The sequence below is a fragment of the Symphalangus syndactylus genome, chromosome 11 (assembly GCF_028878055.3).
Source record: "Symphalangus syndactylus isolate Jambi chromosome 11, NHGRI_mSymSyn1-v2.1_pri, whole genome shotgun sequence".
NCBI lineage: Eukaryota > Metazoa > Chordata > Mammalia > Primates > Hylobatidae > Symphalangus > Symphalangus syndactylus.
In genome coordinates this window covers 109,730,080-109,746,267 of record NC_072433.2, presented here as the reverse complement: position 1 = coordinate 109,746,267, position 16,188 = coordinate 109,730,080, and the positions used below count along the sequence as shown (strand labels likewise).

The following is a 16,188-nucleotide window of genomic DNA, read 5'->3' as shown; positions in this document are numbered from 1 at the left end:
CGTAAACACTAAATTATCTTATAATCATAAATTCAATGGGTTTATTGTATACATACTATATACTAGGAACTGTGCTAAGTACTTGGGATATCATGTTTAGCAAATCGGATATGGTCTTTGTTTCCATGTAACTTAGATTATAATAGGAGAGATGGGCATTAATCAAATGATCATACAAATAAATATAGTTTTAACGTGATGAGTGTCAGGCTGGTTGAGGAAGATTTCTTTAAAGAAGAGATGTTTGAGTGGAGATTTGAAGGAAGGGTGAGTTAATTCGGTGAAGGAGAAAAGAAAACCAATTCAGGCAGGACAAAGAGAACGATGGTACTTTTTTTTAATTAAAAAAAAGAAATACTGGGGCCAGGTGTGGTGGCTCACGCCTGTAATCTCAGCACTTTGGGAGGCCAAGGTGAGAGGATTGATTGAGGCCAGGAGTTTGAGACCAGGCAACATAGCAAAACCCTGTCTCTACAAAGAAATTAGCCAGGTGTGGTGGCATGTGCCTATAGTCCCAGATGCCAGGGAGGTCGAGATGGGAGGATCCATTGAGCCCAGGGATTTGAGGCTACTAAAGTAAGGTATAATAATATCACTGCACTCCAGCCTGGGTGAAAGAGCTGGAGCCTGTCTCTTATTAAAAAAAAAAAAAAAAAGAAAGAAAGAAAGAAAAAAAGGAATACTGTGGAGTGCCTAGTTTTGGTTAGAGAGGATCATGAGTTAAATTTCAAACATGTAGAATTGGAAATACCATGGGGATACTTAAGAAACGTGACCTGGGCAGATTTCTAGACTGTTAAAATAAATTTGTGATTCCATATGAATTTTAGGATTATTTCTGCTATTTCTGTGAAAAATGCCATTGGAATTTTGATAGGGATTGCATTAAATTTGTAGATTGCTTTGGGTGGTATGGACATTTTAACAATATTAACTCTTTCAGTCTATGAACATGGGATATCTGTTCACTGAGGTGTCTTCTTCAATTTCTTTCATCAAAGTTTTATAGTTTTCAATGCATAGGTCTTTCACCTCCCTGGTTAAATTTATTCCTATTTTATTTTGGGGATGCTATTGTAAATGGGATTGTTTTCTTGATTTCTTTTTTGGAGGGTTCATTGCTAGTATATAGAAAGGCTACTGATTTTTGAATGTGGATTTCATGTCCTGTAACTGTATCGAAGTTATTTATTAGTTCTAACCGTTTTTATGGAGTCTTTGGGGTTTTCCATATATTACATTATGTCATCTGTAAGCAGAGACAACTTAACTTTTTCCTTTCCAATTTTGGATGCCTTTTCTTTCTTTTTCTTGCCTAATTGCTCTGGCTAGGACTACACTACTCTGCCTAGTACTATGTTGAATGGAAGTGGTGAGAGTGGGCACCCTTTTCTTGTTCCTGATTCAATATTTTTTTTTCAAAGTGAAAGTAAGTTTATTAAGAAAATAAAGGAATAAAACAATGGCTACTCTATAGACAGAGCAGCCCTGATTCAACATGTCGAACGAATTCTTGAACATTACAGCTAAAGTCATCAGGATGACAGGAAGACTTTCATTGCAGAGCCAGATGGTGAACCAGAGCCAAGGATTTGGTGATGGAGGAAGAATGCCAAGGGAGGGTGAGGAGAATGGCAAAGACAGAAGTAGAGAATTAATGAGCCAAACACCACCAGCCTCAGGATTTTTTTTTTAAAAATAAGATTGGAGGAGCACTACTCTGAGTGAAGTGTTCTCACCTGAGATCCAGGCTTTATTTAGAGCCAATGGTAAAGGGCACTAGGAGAAGAGATTTAGGATTTGGGAGTGTTTACTGGTTCTGAAGTGTCATTCATTGGGAAGAAAGCAGAATAGGTACCATTGTCTCTATTATTTTCTCTTTTAACAGATGAAGAAAGAGAGGCTTGGAAAGAATAAATGATTTCTCAAGTCTACTGAGCTGACAGATAGTGAAGCCAGGACAAGAATCTAGGTCATCTGATTTCTAGCCCAATTCTCTTCCCATTCCCTCATGAAGCATCAAAGCAAAGTTATTAAGCAGCAAAGCCAAGTTTTCTAAGTCTATCTGTCTTCCAGTTTGTTTAAAGACATTTGTCGTTTCATTTATTCTGATTAAAGTTTGTGATGACAGTTTGTTTTGTTAACTATAAGCCCTTTTTATTTATTTTTTAAATTTTATTATTTTATTATTTTTATTTTATATATATATATATTATACTTTAAGTTCTAGGGTACACTTGCACAACGTGCAGGTTTGTTACATATGTATACATGTGCCATGTTGTTTTGCTGCACCCATTAACTCATCATTCACATTAGGTGTATCTCCTAATGCTATCCCTCCCTCAGCCCCCGACCCCACAACAGGCCCCAGTGTGTGATGTTCCCCTTCCTGTGTCCAAGTGTTCTCATTGTTCAATTCCCACCTATGAGTGAGAATATGTAGTGTTTGTTTTTTTGTCCTTGCGATAGTTTGCTGAGAATGATGGTTTCCAGCTTCACCCATGTCCCTACAAAGGACATGAACTCATCATTTTTTATGGCTGCATAGTATTCCATGGTGTATATGTGCCACATTTTCTTAATCCAGTCTGTCATTGTTGGACATTTGGGTTGGTTCTAAGTCTTTGCTATTGTGAGTAGTGCTGCAATAAACATACGTGTGCATGTGTCTTTATAGCAGCATGATTTATAGTCCTTTGGGTATATACCCAGTAATGGGATGGCTGGGTCAAATGGTATTTCTAGTTCTAGATCCCTGAGGAATCGCCACACTGACTTCCACAATGGTTGAACTAGTTTACGGTCCCACCAACAGTGTAAAAGTGTTCCTATTTCTCCACATCCTCTCCAGCACCTGTTGTTTCCTGACTTTTTAATGACCGCCATTCTAACTGGTGTGAGATGATATCTCACTGTGGTTTTGATTTGCATTTCTCTGATGGCCAGTGATGATGAGCATTTTCTCATGTGTCTGTTGGCTGCATAAATGTCTTCTTTTGAGAAGTGTCTGTTCATATCCTTTGCCCACTTGTTGATGGGGTTGTTTGTTTTTTTCTTGTAAATTTGTTTGAGTTCTTTGTAGATTCTGGATATTAGCCCTTTGTCAGATGAGTAGATTGCAAAAATTTTCTCCCATTCTGTAGCTTGCCTGTTCACTCTAATGGTAGTTTCTTTTGCTGTGCAGAAGCTCTTTAGTTTAATTAGATGCCATTTGTCAATTTTGGCTTTTGTTGCCATTGCTTTTGGTGTTTTAGACATGAAGTCCTTGCCCATGCCTATGTCCTGAATGGTATTGCCTAGGTTTTCTTCTAGGGTTTTTATGGTTTTAGGTCTAACATGTAAGTCTTTAATCCATCTTGAATTAATTTTTGTATAAGGTGTAAGGAAGGGATCCAGTTTCAGCTTTCTACATATGGCTAGCCAGTTTTCCCAGCACCATTTGTTAAATAGGGAAGCCTTTCCCCATTTCTTGTTTTTGTCAGGGTTGTCAAAGATCAGATAGTTGTAGATGTGTGGTGTTATTTCTGAGGGCTCTGTTCTGTTCCATTGGTCTATATCTCTGTTTTGGTACCAGTACCATTCTGTTTTGGTTACTGTAGCCATGTGGTGTAGTTTGAAGTCAGGTAGCATGATGCCTCCAGCTTTGTTCTTTTGGCTTAGGATTGACTTGGCAATGCGGGCTCTTTTTTGGTTCCATATGAACTTTAAAGTAGTTTTTTCCAAATCTGTGAAGAAAGTCATTGGTAGCTTGATGGGGATAGCATTGAATCTGTAAATTACCTTGGGCAGTATGGCCATTTTCACGATATTGATTCTTCCTATCCATGAGCATGGAATGTTCTACCGTTTGTTTGGGTTCTCTTTTGTTTCGTTGAGAAGTCGTTTGTAGTTCTCCTTGAAGAGGTCCTTCACATCCCTTGTAAGTTGGATTCCTAGGTATTTTATTCTTTTTGAAGCAATTGTGAATGGGAGTTCACTCATGATTTGGCTCTCTGTCTGTTATTGGTGTATAAGAATGCTTGGATTTTTCCACATTGCTTTTGTATCGTGAGACTTTGCTGAAGTTGCTTATCAGCTTAAGGAGATTTTGGGCTGAGACGATGGGTTTTTCCAGATATACAATCATGTCGTCTGCAAACAAGGACAATTTGACTTCCCCGTTTCCTAACTGAATGCCCTTTATTTCCTTCTCCTGCCTGATTGCCCTGGCCAGAACTTCCAATGCTATGTTGAATAGGAGTGGTGAGAGAGGGCATCCCTGTCTTGTGCCAGTTTTCAAAGGGAATGCTTCTAGTTTTTGCCCATTCAGTATGATGTTGGCTGTGGGCTTGTCATAAATAGCTCTTATTATTTTGAGATACGTCCCATCAATACCTAATTTATTAAGAGTTTTTAGCATGAAGGGAAGCCGTTTTTATAAATGTTTTGAGTGGCCCCAAATGATTTTCTGAATTCTGGCATCATTTTTCTGAAACAAGCAAATTGGAAACCAGGAACTATAATACCTATGAGGTATGTCTTGGAGGGTAATGAACAATGAGGATAACATTTTCCCACTGAAAGGCACTTAAATTCTTGTTTTAGGAGTTCATGTGGGAACATGTGCTTAATGAATACTTTTGTTGTAGCACACTCTCCCACCTCCCCAAATGAAGAGTAAACCAAATTGTGGAGAAAACATAGGTAACTTAACTATTTTCTTAAGATAATTTATGTCTTATTTTTTTCTATCTCCAATTACTACGTTTGAAATCGGTGCTTTCATTAGTGTCAATTTTATTTTACTAAAATGTATTTGGGAAGGCTATGTACATGCAAAATTTAGCATTAAACTTTTCTTTCTACACCTAAATATATCTGGTCAATAAACTGGAAAGGGTCAATAAACTGGAAAATTTTAGAATGGATTTATCCCTGATTCAAATCCTTAAGGGTGTGTGTGTGTGTGTGTGTGTGTGTCCCAAAGTGCATGTTTTAGTACAGTGAAAACCATCTGTGAAAATGTTTCCTACCTATTGATAATTAGTCATGAGTTACCTGCATTTTCGTATGCCAAGTAGGTCTAGGCCTGTTTGAAGTGCTGATAGAATCAGTTCTTATTCACAGAGGCAGTTGGTTTGTTGGAACTATTTGAATGATTCAACTGCTTCCACAGTAAATGCATTACTGTGTGATTATGTTTAATATGCTCCTGACATTCATCAAACAACATAGCATATCACACTTTGAGAAAGAATACTCTGGACAGTCTTTCAAACTTAATTCTCCAACTGGAATGGAAATAAGAAACTACAGTTGATGCAAAGAAAGTATTGAATTGGAAAGATTTTGGAAAAATCTTCTTTATGGCTTGCTGGGCAAACCGGTAGTCTAACCTTCTGGGAAGAGAATTAGGTAGCTCATTAGAGGTTCAGTTCTACACTCATTGTTCACTTGTAACTTGGAATATTAGAATCTATGTTGCATCCAGCATTGAACATGAAACAGGTAAAATAAATAGAACAAAGCATTGAATTAAAAAAATCCCCACTGCCTGTTTTTATTTTAAACTGGTGATTTGGAAGCAATAAATATTTTAACTTTTACTTTATAAAAGTAAGTTCATTTCCTCTCTTTTAAAGGCTGAACCAAGTGGATAACTTATTTTTTTAATGTTTTAAAGATTTTTCAATGTGCTGTTTCCTTTTTTTCCTGCCTTCAAATTTTAAGTTCCAGGGTACATGTGCAATATGTGCGGTTTTGTTACATAGGTAAAGATGTGCCGTGGTGGTTTGCTACACAGAACCTCCCATCACCTAGGTATTAACTTCAGCATCCATTAGCTATTCTTTCTGATGCTCTCCCTCCCCACCCCCAACAGGCTCCAGTGTGTGTTGTTTCCCCCAGTGTGTCCATGTGCTCTCGGTCAGCTCCCACTGACAGTGAGAACATGCGGTGTTTGGTTTTCTGTTAATGCGTTCATTTGCTGAGGATAATGGCTTCCAGCTCCATCCACATCCCTGGAAAGAACATTCTTGTTCCTTTTTATGGCTGCATGGTATTCCATGGTGTACACGCACCCAAGTGGATAATTTAAAAACAGCAAGTTTTTAATTGGCAAGATGATAAGATAAAATAAAAAGAACAAAATCAAGACTATAAAAGATGTAAGAGGTCCAATATGCAGGAGTTAGTGTAGTGTGTGTAGGGTGAGTGTAACACTAAGTATATTTATAGAACTTAGTTTGAATTGATTTTATTGTTTGTACAACAAATATCCATCCTTACTGCTGAAAACTATTTAATATTATATATACGCATATTTATCATATAAGGTACATATTTAATTCCTTTATTAACATTAATGCATATCATTATACAAAACAAATAACCATGCTGCTTTTTATATAACCTGATTAAAAGTTGGTATATGCATGTGTGTGTGTCTGTGTGTGTGTGTGTGTGTGTGTGTGGTGTGGTTTTAAAAATTCATTGATTCATTTGTATGCTGTATCTAGAGGTATAAAAAATGTTGGGTAACCTCAGTTATTTTTAATTTTAGTAACTTTTACAATTTTTTTTGTTCTTTTTTTCTTAGTAACATTATTGGCACTTACAGGATTTTTAGTTTTTCCCCTTTTTCTCCTTAGTATTTTTTTTATTTATAAACATGCATATGCTATACTATTCTAATGTTGGCTATAATTTAACTTGTTACTCACTTCTTTGACTCTAGTTTCCTAATTGAATTTAGCAGAGGCTATAAAAGATGAGATTTACTCTGCTTAGCACCCTTCAGAAAAGTCGATATTGTAACTTCCTTTAATAATTTATATCTTTGTTTAACAATTCTTACTCTCAGTAAATTCTTTGTATTTCTTAATTAAATCTCAAATGGGAACCAACCCTGTTCATATATTAATTGTCTTCTCCAATTGTTTTGGTTTGTTTTCTTTTGTGGGTTCTGACCAAGGTAATCCTATAATGAAATGTGGAAATAAATGGTCCAAATGCACACAGAAGAATCACCCTCCAGTTCTTCAGTGTTGTTTTTCTCCTTGGCGTATTACAGACATGGAGTTTAAGAGGGTGAGATCTGAGGTCAAGCAGACTATATTTCCAATCCTAGCTTAGTCTCTTACCAGGTGGTGATGTGATTTTGTTTAGTCTCAGTTTTCCCCTCTCAGAAATGGTGGGAATAATGATTACACTCTCATCTGGATGCAGTAAGGATTATATGACATAATGTTTAACATACTACTTGGCACTATATAAGTGCTCAGAATAAATTATACAACAATTTTAGTCCAGATATTGGAATACTTAAAATATATAATATTAAACATTTATTTTAGTTTGATGAAATATCTGAGCAGAAAAATAAGAAGTTCTTATTTAACATGTCTGCGTGTGAATAAATTGAATGTGGGGAATTTGAACGTGTTAGCTCATTTTCAAATAAAGCCTTTGTAAATAACTAGGACTTAGACAGTAAAATAATACCCCAAGTGAAAAATTACACTCCAGATATAAACTATATATTGCACAAGTTACCTAGCAGTGATGTATAAAGATATTTAATATCCTGGAGCTTATTCAACTACAACTGTGATGCTATACACAAGTTGAGTTCTTACTCCTGGGTAATAGTACTTTCGTTTATATAGCATTTTACAAGGCCCTTTTACATACCTTAGCACATTTTATCTTCACAAAAATCTTGCAAGACAGGCAACATGTGTTATTACCCTTACTTTGCCAGGGGAGAAAACTGAATGTGGGGAAGGAAAGTAACTTGCTTAAAGGCCACGGAGTTTCTGACAGGCTAAGAACTCCCTTTCCGCCACTAGTTCTGGGATTTCCCCCCTCATGGTGCCTCTCTGCCAGCCTCAGTAATGACAAGGTTCAGAGTTGAGTATAAGAGATCAGAGAAGGGAAGGTGTTTGTACTTATTTTTGCCATCTCCCAGGCCCTGTATTTGTAAAAGGTCGTTGGCCGAACAACTCTGGCACTAGTTTCCTGTTCCTCGGGACTCTACCTATATACGGAAATGTCTCAAGATGGCACCATGAGACTGACACATGAGTGCTCAGAGGTGAGAAAGAGGGGGCTAGATAGAGTTTCCAACATGAGGAAGGAAGAGGACCAGGGTTTGGAGAAGGGGAGATGAGAGTAGGGAGAACATGTCTGTAGTGCTCTTTCTGGCCATGAAGGAACCTCCATGCCTCCCAATTCTGAGGCATCTGCTATTTGCTAAGGCAGATAGCAAGTAATAATGATCTACTATTTCTTGGAGAGCTGATTTTTTCTAGGATCAGTGGGAGTGAACAATTTCTTTCTTTCTTTCTTTCTTTTTTTGAAGAAGAGAGATTTATTTCTTACCGTTCTGAAGGCTGGGAAGTCTTCCAGCCTCGGATGGAAGATGGAGGGGCCACATCTGGCCAGGGCCTTAATATTTCATCCTCCCATGGCAGAAGGAAGGGAGAGGAGGAGGGAAGAGATAGAAAGAGACAGAGAGAGAAAGAAAGAGAGAGAGAGAGATTGAGAAAGAAAGAGAGAGACAGAGAGGGACGGGTGGGGATGGGGATAAATATTTGGAGAAGAAGAGGACTGAACTCATCCTTTTATCAGGAACCCACTTCCTAGATAACTAACCCACTCCCACAATAATGGCATTAATCCATTCATGGGGGCTCTGCCTAGAACCTCTTAAAGATCCCACCTCTCAGCGCTGTTGCTTTGGGGATTAAGTTTCCAACGCATGAGCTGTGGGGGACACTTTCATACCATAGCAAGCTCTATTCACAACATCTATTTCTTGTGGAGTCGGATTTGGTATTCTGTGTCTTCCTAGGAATTTGTCCATTTCATTTAAGTTATCTAACTTGTTGGCATTCAATTCTTCATATTGTTTCTTTCTAATAATTTTTATTTCTATAAGATTGGTAATAAAATCTTGACTTTTGTTTCTGATTCTAGTAATTTGAGTCTTTTGGGGGTGGTGGACAATCTAGCTAAATGTTTGCCATTTTGTTGATCTTTTCAAAGAACGAGCTTTTGATTTCATAATTTCTTTCTCTGTTGCTTTTCTATTCTCTATTTCATTTATTTCTGCCTAGGCTTTCCTTCTTTCTGCTTTCTTTGGACTGTTATTATCAATTATTGAGTGTGTTGTATGAATATATCACATTATGACTATGTATTGGTGAAGTTTTCTTAAGAACTTCAATTTTTGTTAAAATTTGCTTCATATATTTTGGGTATATGTTGTTAAGTATATACAAGTTCGGAGTTATCATATATTTCAGGTTAATTGTTCCTTTTGTTGTCGCCTAATATACTTTATTTCTAAAAAACTGTTTTGGCCAGGCGAGGTGGCTCACACCTGCAATCTCGGCCCTTTGGGAGGCTGAGGTGGGAGGATCACTTGAGCTCAGGAGTTTGAGGCCAGCCTGAGCAACATGGCAAAATCCATCTCTACTAAAAATACAAAAACTAGCCAGGCGTGGTGGCTCACACCTGTAGTCCCAGCCACCTGGGAGGCTAAGGCAGGAGAATCATTTGAACCCTGGAGGCGAAGGTTGCAGTGAGCTGACATTGCACTACTGCACTTCAGCCTTGGGTGACAGAGCAAGGCTCTATCTCAATGAAAAAGCTTTGCCTTAAAGTTTAATTTGACAAATATTAATAAAACTATGCCAGCTTCCTTCCTGTATAAAACTTATTGATCTGAGACCTTTTTAAAAAATATATGTAAGTATTTGAAGCTATAAATTTCCTTCTAAGCATTGATTTAGCTTCATCCCATGTTTTGGTTTGTTATGCTTTTTTTTTTTTTCAGTTAGAAGTGTTTTCCAATTTTACTTATGAGTTCTTCTATTTATTTATTGATTGATTGATTGAGATGGTATCACTGTGTTGCTCAAGCTGGAGTGCAGTGGCGCAGTTACTGCTCACTGCAGCCTCGACCTCTGTGGCTCAGGGGATAGATCCTCTCACCTCAGCCTCTTGAGTAGCTGGGAGCATGGGCTCTGGCTGCCATGCCCAGCTAATTTTCCATTTTCTGCAGAGACAGGGTTTTGCCATGTTGCTCAGACTGTGATTTCCTCTTTAACCACTGGTTATTTAGGAATGTGTTGTTTAATATCCACATATGTGTGAATTTCCCACATTTTCTTCCACCGTTGATATCTAATTTCATTCCATCGTGTTTGGAGAACACACTGCATAATTTCAATCCTTGCGATTCTCCTGCCTCAGCCTCCCGAGTAGCTGGGACCAAAGGCATGCGCCACCACTCCCAGCCAATTTATTTGGTATTTTTAGTAGAGATGGGGCTTCACCATTCTGGCCAGGATGGTCTTGATCTCCTGACCCCATGATCCATCTGCCTTGGCCTCCCAAAGTGCCAGGACCACAGGTGTGAGCCACTGCGCCCGGCATATTCAAAACATTTTCTATGTCTTTTTTTAAGTTTTGAAGTTTTCTCCACAGAGGTATTAATTTTCTTTGTGAATTCCTAGGTACTTCTCTATTTTTTATTGAGAGGTACTTACCTTATGTTTCCTTATTACTGGTGTTCAGAAATGATATTAATTTTGTAGATTGATCACGTGGCTGGAAAACGTGCTAAAATGTCATTCTAAAAGTTTGACTATTTATTTTGTTAATTTTGCGAGTTTATCATCTCACCTTCAAAAATCTGTTTTTATTTCTTCCTGTGCTAGTTTTTACATCTCTTATTATGTCTGGACCATTGTACTAGATACGTATTTTTTTCATCATACTATATTAAAACTAGTGGTGATAGTAATTTCCCCTCAAATTTGGACTGAAAGTCCCCTTTAAAAAAACCCCAAATTCAGCCTGGGCAACATGGCAAAACCCCTTCTCCACTAAAAATACAAAAATTAGCCAGGCATGGTGGCGCTCATCGGTAGTCCCAGCCACTCAGAAGGCTGAGGTGGGAGGATTGTTAGAGCCCAGGAGGCAGAGGCTGCAGTGAGCCAAGATGGTGCCACTGCACACTCCAGCCTGGAGGCAGAGTGCTGTCTCAAAAAAAAAAAAAAAAAAAAAAAAAATAAGAAACCTAAAAATTGCAAGCAAAATGTAAGTTTATAACTTTCTCTCATTAAAAGTGGATGATAGTGTATACTCACTTCCGCAACACATATACTAAAATCGGAATGATACAGAGAGAAAAGTGAATGATGGCTTCTCTGATTCCCTCGAAAAAAAAATTCTTTTAAACTGGATAACCCAGCTGGGTGTGATGGTTCACTCCTGTATTCCTAGCACTTTGGGAGGCTGAGGCAGGTGGATGATGTTAAGTCCAGGAGTTCGAGACCAGCCTGGGCAACATGGCAAAACTTTGCCTCTACAAAAAATACAAAAATTGGCTGCGCTGGGTGGCTCACGCCTGCAATCCCACACCCTGGGAGGTCAAGGCAGGTGGATCACTGGAGGTCAGGAGTTCGACACCAGCCTGGGCAACACGGTGAATCCCTGTCTCCACCAAAAACACAAAAATTAGCCACGCATGGTGGCATGCACCTGTAATCCCAGCCGCTCGGGGGCTGAGGCAGGAGAATCGCCTGAACCTCGGGAGGTGGAGGTTGCAGTGAGCTGAGATCCCACCACTGCACTCCAGCCTGGGTGACAGTGTGAGACTCTGTCTCAAAAAACAAAAACAAAAAAAACAAACAAAAAATTAGCCGAATGTGGTGGTGGGCACCTGTAGTCCCAGCTACTCAGGAGGCTGAGGTGGGAGAATCACCTGAGCCCAGGAGGTCAAGGCTTTGGTCAGCCATGATTGTACCACTGCATTCCAGCCTGGGTGACAGAGAGAGACCAAGTTTTTAAAAAATAAAGTGGATAACTCCCAAAACCACTGTCCTACTTTTAGAAAATCCAGGATAGTTTTGGGAAGGGAATTTTGGAGTCTCATTGGCCATGTAAGGGACTAGAAAGCCTTCTCAGGAAGAATTGCGGGGCTGATTGCATAGTGCCTAGCTCTACTTGGAAAACTCTTTTTGCAACATTTCCATGGAAATCAGAGACACAGCCCCAGATGTTTGCGTTAAAATGAGACAAAGGAAAAAAAAGTCATGTACAAGAGGCAAGAAGACCTCTTTTCTAAATGGTCCATATTTATTAGTACTCTGGTCAGAGAAATCCAAAGTCTACCATATTGGAGGTCTTCTGGAATTCCAGGCTGTCTGTTAGACTGTAGGCTTCAAAGCTTTGGCTTGTCATACTGGGCCAGGTTTGTGTGGGAGATAGGCTTACAGCTGGACCAGCAAAGGTGCTCAGAGAGGAACCCTGTCCTCCTACCTGGTACCTTGTGGGTGAGAGATACTGATACAGACAGTGGAAAGAAGAGCTGGATATTTCATTCTCATTAGGAAGATTGTACATTTCTATGATTTGGGATATGTCATAGGCATCAGAGTACAACGCAGGAACTGAGGCCACCAGCCTCTTTCATTGAGTATTTTGCATTTGGAAGTTACTTATGGGACTATCAGTGAAGGTGGAGTTCCAGGCCCAATTAGAAGGGTCTAAGGGCTGAGGAGGAAGGGAGCTGTAGAAATCTGAAACCACAGGAGAAAAAGCATAAGGATTTGGGGATGTTCTAGGGGAGGTGGGCACATTCTTCTTGGATGGAAGGATCTGGTTTGCTTGCTTTGCTGATTGCTGCTGCTGCTGCTGCTGCTTCAATCTGAATTGCCAGTTTCTGAACCAAGCCTTTACTGTTGACTCCAGTAGGTTGAGTTTCAAAACTAGTTTCTCCTGAAGATTTCTATCTGGGAACGTGGTCTGGCTAAACAGAGCTTCTAGCTCTTCATACTGTTGGTGGGTGAATGAAGTACATTCTTGATGCCTTCTCCATATTGTTGTAGTCCCAGATGCTCAGGAGGCTGAGGTGGGAAGATCACTTGAACCTGGGAGGTTGAGGCTGCAGTGAGCGGATACCATGCTACTGCACTCCAGCTTGGATGACAGACTGAAACCGGGACTAGCTGGATCCTGTGGTGGTATCACCTTCATGTTGGAATCATTACTGTTGATGAAAGGGTCTGGCTGGAAATTCTCTGGGGCCATTCTGTTCATCATGGTTTCTGAAATCTGTCATGAATCCTCTTAGACTAACCATTTTCAGTCCTGCATGGTGTGTCTCTCTCTGGAAATACAGTTTCCTTAGTGTGTCCAAAAATTTTTAAATAACTTCTGTATCCAACTCAACAATAAAAGAACAAATAACCCAATTAAACAATGGGCAAAGGTGTGAATAGACATTTCTTCTAAGAAGATAGATAAATGGCCAATAAGCACATGAAAAAGATGCTCAATAAATATCATTAGTAACTAGGGAAATGCAAATCAAAACCACAACAAGATACCACTTCACACTCGCCAGGATGGCTAAAATAAAAAAGACAGACAATAACAAGTGTTGGTGAGGATGTGGAAAAACTGGGATACTCATGCTTTGCTTGTGGGAATGTAAAATGACGCAATGGCTTTGGGAAACAGTTTGGCAGTTCCGCCTAAAGTTAAACAGAGTTACCATTCGATCCTGCAATTCTGCTTCTGGATATATACCCAAGAGAATTGAAAATATATGTTTACAGAAAAACTTGTATACTAATAATGTATACATTATACAATGGAATGTCATTCAGCCATAAAAAGGAAAGAAGTATGAATACGTGATACAACAGGAATGAACCTTGAAAACATTATGCTCAGTAGACACAAAAGGCCATATATTATATGACTCCACTTATATGACATGTCCGAAATAGACAAATCCATAGAGACAGAAAGTAAGTTAGTGGTTGCCAGGGGCTGAAGGGGAAGGGGAAGGGGAGTGACTAATGGATATGAGGCTTATTTTTGAGCTGATAAAAATGTTCTGGAATTAGATAGTGATGGTTGTACAACTTTGTGAATGTACTGAACGCACCAAACTGCACATTTTAAAAGAGTGAATTTTATGATATCTGGATCACTGTACACCTCAGTAAAAAATCCTTATCCAAGATGATGATAACACCTAACATTTATTAATGGATAGTGTAAGAAATTGTGCTATAAGTTTGATGAATTATTTTATTTAATTCTCTTAACAGTCACAGGGGTATGTGAGTCTTATTATTTCTACCTTACAGAGGGGAAACTGAGGCTTACAGATAGTTACTAATTTGTCCAAGTCACGTGGGGTTTAATGCCAGACTTCAGTTTTGGTTTGATACCAGACTCGGGTTTTTAACACTATGCACTAGAGCCTCTGTAATAAGCATGACTAGACTTCGAATAATTTCCTGTTCTCTCTGTATTTGGGTCACTGGGTTCACCTTTGGTGTTTTTGGACCTTTTGATATTTTATTCCTTCAGGATTCTACAATTGGATGCTCTAGTGACCAGGAATAGGAATAGATCTGTCTGGCGGTCCACCCCTCATCTCTCACTTCAGTAAAGGACTTTGTTGAAGGCCACCTCCATCCCCTGTTTGCTCAAACATAATTCACTTGGAACAGCTCTTTGGGTACTTCAATCTAAATGAAAGCCCTCCTTTTAGAGGTTCTTGCTGAACTGTATCCTTCTTTTTTATAGCAACTATTACAGTCAAGTAAAAATTTGATTAATAGCTGTCTTCCTCACTAGCCTACAAACTTCATGATATCAGGGACTAATATAGTTTGAATATTTGTTGCCTCCAAATCTCATGTTGAAATTTTGAGTCCCAATGTTGAAGGTGAGCCCTAGTGGGAGATGTTTGGGTCATGGAGGCTGATCTTTGGGTCATGTGCTGTCCTCATGGTATTGAGTGTGTTCTCAGTCTATTAGTTACCAGGAGATTTGATTGTTAAAAAAGAGGCTGACACCTTCTCTCCTCCCTCTTTCTCCCTCTCTCATAATACGACGCATGGGCTCCCCTTTGCCTTCCGCCATGAGTAGAAGCAGTCTGAGGTCCTTACAGGAAGCAGATGCTGGCATCATCCTTCTTCAAAAAATTAGCCTCAGGTGTTCCTTTATCACAATGCAAATAAACTGAGGCAGGAATATGTCTGCTTTGCTCACTATTGTACATTCAGAAAGTAGCCCTGAGCACACAGTAAGTACTCAGTAAGTATCAATTGAATGACTAAACACCAGCACAGTGTGAAGATACCTGCAATTTTCACACTTCTCTACTGTCCTCTACTACACAGGGTTCCTTTTTAGAAATGTCTATGTTATTCCTCTGGCTTCTGGATTCAGTGCTTAAGCTCAGCATGGGAGTTCTTCAAGGCCACTGCTGGCTTGCACTGTCGGAAAGTGACGCACTAGTGGAAGGCTTTGGCTTCGGTTCTAACCCCAGAGACTTCTCTAAATGTTTCCCATGTGTTGTGCTCCTCCACTCTGACTGGGATTTTGGCTATCACCTAATTCCTTGCCTCCACTAGCCCTTATGACTGTTCATAATAACATTTCCCATGAGCTCCCCCACGATGCTAAAAAATTTTACACCTGGCAAATCTATCACCACCACCTAAGTGGTTAAGCATGTACACGGCAATATTCCCAGAATAGAAGCAAAATGAACAATCCCGAAATGTTAATTTCCCTAGGTTATACAGCAAATAAGTGATAGAATCAGAATGAGAAACTTACTAGATTCTGAACTTTTTAAGGGATCTGTTTTGTATATTGGTTTTCCTTACTATGCCCGGCACAGTCCCTGGCACTGTTAGGAACTCATTCAATATTTCTTAAATAGAACCCAAAATTCTTTCTGGAGGGGACTCACACTCTGTCCTGCTTCTACAGATTCTCAAACCTCTCAGTATATCTCCCCTCAACTACTCTTTCTAAGTTTTTATAAGGTTTTAGATGTTATTGGAGCACCCAAATTCCAAAGATACCTAACCAAACCCACCAAAAGAGCCCCACTTTCTCATTTTTCATGTCACTATTGTTGGTACCACCATTTTTATCCACTCAAGTTTGACATCCACTTTTTAAAATTCCTCAATCTTTCTTATTCCACAACGAGTGGTCAAATCCTATAGATTCTCCTCGTATAAAAAAAACCTTTGTGGTTTTTTTCATTTTCCACTGCCACCAGCCCAACTTAGACTCTCATTATCTTTCAACTAGAGTTACTGTGATAACGGCTTCTGACTTTCCCCACCTCTGAGCTCTCTCAACTGTGCTAGA

The 16,188-nt window shown here is 39.1% G+C and overlaps 1 pseudogene; it reads right to left on the bottom strand.

The window, feature by feature from the left end:
* Positions 1-12,147: 12,147 nt before the first annotated feature.
* Positions 12,148-13,098, bottom strand: LOC129493028 (arginine-fifty homeobox-like; annotated as a pseudogene).
* Between the last annotated feature and the right edge of the window lie 3,090 nt (positions 13,099-16,188).